Here is a 4,877-nt window from a genome sequence, read left to right as displayed (position 1 = left end):
TGCGTGCGTGCTTGCTTTGAAGGTGATGACATGGTGTGTGAAATGAATGTCCAATTCTCTAACAGATCACACCCCTAACCTTTCTTTTCAACTCAACATCATTGCTTCCTGACATGTAATGAATGTTGTGGTGTGAACAAGACGTGCATTATGTAATGTGTCACCTGATACACCTTCACTTATGTCATTGGCAATGGTATATATACCCACTCAGAAAACCTGCCAATTAAATGCATCTAGACAATGGAATCACAAAGCTTAATTCTTAACTATGGAACTATTAAAGAAGCTATAGGGGAATTGGCCACAGTAATAGTTTCTCACACTGGATCAGCAAAAATGATCAAACTAATGGCAATCTACCGTATCAAGAAAAGCAGAAATAACGGCTCTCAAAAAAATGGCAAGACTTTGACTCAGATTCACATTTTTATTTATTTATGCTGCATGCAGGCTAACTAAACACGCTTCAACCAGAGCCTTAATTCACCAGAGCTATACACGCAGGTGTAATTAAATGCCTCATTATCCCCACCTGAGTATAGGGGGAGGCAGTTGCATAAGACTATAGAATACATTCACCAGTACAACATGAATGAAGAAAACGGTAAGTACCCGGCATAGAAAAGGTGTTCCTGTTGACTCGGGGTGTATTCAGGTTGCCCATGTGTTGCTTTGTGCATGGTTGTTTATACTCTTTGTGTTCCATAGGCACTGTAACACACATTGAATAGACCCAGGAACACCTGTTGTGTAATATGGCCCTTAATAATCCTCATACTAGATACTAGAGTCTACTAGTCTAGATGGATTTCTTTGTCACTGTTTGTGCAGATATGTGGTAATAATCTTTGTTTGTTTTTTGTATGAACAGTCTTGAATGTCTTTATCACTGTTTAGGCTGATACATAATTACATAATATTCATGTTGTATAAAACCTTTTAGGTCTTATGCATTAGATTTTGAGATATCTTTATCTACCAATTACCTGAAGTTGTAGTAGCCTAACATTCTGTGATAGTGGACTGCCCCTGGCTTCTTGGCCAGACTCATATCACACTGTCGTGGATATGCTGAAGGCAATGCTTTTTTGCCACCGGCAGATTTGTGTCTGGCCACTGCGAGGCTAATACAGTAGCTGTTGTGCTAGATCTGGATATCTCTAATTACCCATGACCCACCTGGATCGGATCCATTGTTCAGAAAATTGCCAATGCAAAACATCTGTGTGGTGGCAGTATGTCACATTTGGAGTGCTGTGTGTTGACATTTTGCACTGGAGTCAGTGGTCACTGAGCAATTTCAACCCTGGTACAGTGTCAATCAGTGTTGCTGTATCATGTACATTGTACAGGACAACCAATGGTTTTACAATATCAATAAAGTTATTTTAAGTAGATGGTGTATCTGCTTGGACTCTAAGGGCTCCATTTTCGTCACCGCTAAACCCCTTAACCCTAAACTTATTTACCTTTTTTTTTTACTATTTTGCAAAACATTTTTGAATAGTTAAAATGGCCAGTCTACAAGCTCACAACGTGTCAATGTAGATTGGCTAGTTGAACTATTCAAAAATGTTTTTCCAAATAGTAAAAAAAAAAAAGGCAAAGAAGTTTAGGGATAAGGGGTTTAGCGGTGACGAAAATGGAGCCCTATACCCATGTGCTGCCATCTTATATTATAGTCTGGAAATCTTTGCCAGTACCTCTCTAGCAGGAGAGGGAGACAACACATTTGCAGATATCCTTAATGATTCAGCAGCCAGTTTGTAATGGTGAGTTGAGTGCATTATACCTCATACTCTTAAATATCTTGTGTGCAAGTGAAGCTTTTTTGGCCCAATAGTGGCGCTAAAGGACAGGCTGATTTTTGCCCCTTCTATGCCCAGCTTTGTGTGCTTGTATCACAGAAATGATTTGATTGGCTGAGCATGGAAAGTGATGTATGAGGATAAGAGCGCCCCTCACTTCACACAAGAGTGATTTTTGAGTGGTGCAACCACTCCAAGGAACAGCAATGTCCGTGTCCGCCTATGTGTTGTTCAACTATGTGTTGGTTAATGAGCACCAGTATGAGTACCAGTAGGGGCGCTGTTGTGCCAGAAACAGGGAGAGAGAGACAGTGCTGCACTGTTGTCTGCTAATGAGAGAGAGAGAGAGAGAGAGGAGGGGGGGGGGGGAGAGAGAGGGGAGTTGCACCACTCAGTTCACACGGGTGTGATTTTTTTTTAACGATAATTAAAAAAAACAAAAAAACAGTACACTACATTTATTTAAAAACTTTAGTTACTATTTACTTTTTAGATTTTGATTATTATTAAAAGAAAACATGCATTACCCGCTTCAGCCCTACAGTATATACAGTACATTTCCGGCCATTTGAAAATAGCCGTGTCACGCTGCGATGCATTATGAGCTTGTAGATCTGCTATTTTCAAAAATGAAAAAAAATAACTTGAAATGGTACATTCTGCAGTATTTTTACTTTTGTACTTACATTTCGAAACCAATACTTTTGTACTTTTACTCAAGTATAGGCTGAATTCCAGATTTGAAATTGTAACAGAGCATTTCTACATTGCAGTATTGATACTTTTACTTAAGTAAAACCTTTGAGTACTTGTTCCACCTAGAAACCATGGCACCAGTGAATGCCAACCCAGACTCTTTCAGCCCTGCTTGGAGCCGTACTGAAGAAACAACACTCTACAAAGGAAGCAGCAGTGGTGGGAAAAGTACTCACATTTTGAGTAAAAGTATCAATACTGCAATATAGTACAAAGGTATTGGTTTCAAAATGTACTTAAAGTACCAAAAGTAGAAAGTATACTCTTTGTGCAGCATGTCTAATTTCAAGTTTTCAAATGTGTAAAGATCTTTTGAAAGTATTAGATCTACAAGCTATTTTCAAATGACCGAAATGTATATAGGGCCGAAGTTTCTTTTAAATAATAATAACAATCCAAATCTACAAATTAACTAGTAACTATAAAACGTAGTGTAGTGAAAGTGCAATATTTGGATCTGAGATGTAGTGGAGTAGAAGTATTTACTCAAGTAAAGTACAAATACCTCAAACCTGTACTTACGTGCAGTACTTGGTACAATTATGTACTGAGAGACGTTTTACTTGTACTGATATTCATGACAGGATGACACATTGTAACAGAAAGACAACAGAGGAAGATAAATAATAACAGCGAAGCATATAGATATAGTGTGTGTGTGTGTGTGTGTGTGTGTGTGTGTGTGTGTGTGTGTGTGTGTGTGTGTGTGTGTGTGTGTGTGTGTGTGTGTGTGTGTGTGTGTGTGTGTGTTGTGTTTATATTGGGAGACAGAGAATAAAATAGAGAAAGTGACAGAGAATGAGTGAAGGGGTTGTTTGTGAGACAGCGAGAAAGAGAGAAAAACAGAGAGAGAGAGAGAGAGAGAGAGAGAGAGTAAGAGTGAAAGAGAGAGAGAGAGAATGAGTAAAGGGGGCTGTGCTAACAGGCTTTCTGCAGCTCGCTGGCAGTTTGACTGCAGTAGAGTAATGGGACTGGCAGGGCGGAATCAATTACTGGCCACAACACATTTTCCCACAGGTCGGAGCTTGGGAAAGCAGGGCTTTACTGCAGCACTAGACAGCTGGCATGGAGCATCTACTGGGAAAGAAGCCGGCTCGCCCGAAGGAAAAAAAATAAAAAGGCACCGCATTTTAGTGATAAACCTGTGACACACCAGGAATTGCACGGCCCTTTTGCATGTTTCCCTTTTCCGTCCGAAAATATTAGTGTTTTTTTTCTTTCTCCCAGCCACTGTTTTGCTTCATCAGATTAAAATATGCCAATTGCCTCATCTTTGGCAGAGAGAGAACACCCTCCTGTCCCACCCGGCCCTAGTCCAGGTGAAGAAAGGAGCCAGGCTGACCTTGTTGTGGGTGTCCTGTTGCATGGTGGGATGGATGATAAAACGCTATCTGGAGTTCAAAGGGTTGCCCGCTCCGCAAACATAGACGTTCCCTTGTCCCTCGCTGCTGTCGCCTGAGCGTTCACACGCGGCTTTCTGTGTAGCTCTCCAACCTCCTGAGTCCACACGGGCTATTACCTCATCCCTCTAATTGCTTGTGCTTACAGTATATAACAACTCATCCCTTAATAACTCACACTTTTATAACTCGTCCCTGCATGCTCTAACATGCCCATCCTTCTAATAAATGATACATATACAGTATAATATAGCTCAGACTCGTAATTCTTCCCTGTATAATAACTCATAACTCATGAGTCATCTGTCCAAATATTCACTTATTCCTCCAAAAAGTCTACTTATAACAACAACACGTCCCTCTGAGAACTCATGTTTTATTATTTATAATTACACATTCCTCTGAAAACTCAAATTTATCATAACACATCCCCTCTAAAAACAATTTTTTATAACTCATGACTCATATCCCTATAATAATTCACAATTCATTGTTATATAAACCCTCTAATAAATGGTTTTAATTGTGCATTTATATAGCGCTTTTATCCAAGGCGTTTTACATATAGATTGTGCATTACTTTCACCCATTCACACACACCGTTGGCGGAGGAAACCAAACCATGCAAGGCATCAACCTGAACATCGGGGGCAATTAGAGGTTCAGTGTCTTTAACCCATTTGGTGCTTTAGCTATTGAAAAATAGCAGATCTACAAGCTCATAGCGCGCCACCGAGTGGCGAGCTACGAGCTTGTAGGTCTGCTATTTTTTTTTATCGAAGAACGACTGACAGAAAACAGGATGTAGAAGACATTTTTAGAATCTGATCTCAGGTCAGTGTCTTTAAGGACACTTTGACACTAACTCTGGGGGAGCCCGGGCTCCAACTGGGAACCTCACGATTTCGCC

Source organism: Protomyctophum bolini (assembly GCF_963924005.1).
Source record: "Protomyctophum bolini genome assembly, chromosome: 7".
In the NCBI taxonomy this organism is placed as follows: Eukaryota; Metazoa; Chordata; class Actinopteri; order Myctophiformes; family Myctophidae; genus Protomyctophum; species Protomyctophum bolini.
This window is presented reverse-complemented; position numbering follows the sequence as displayed.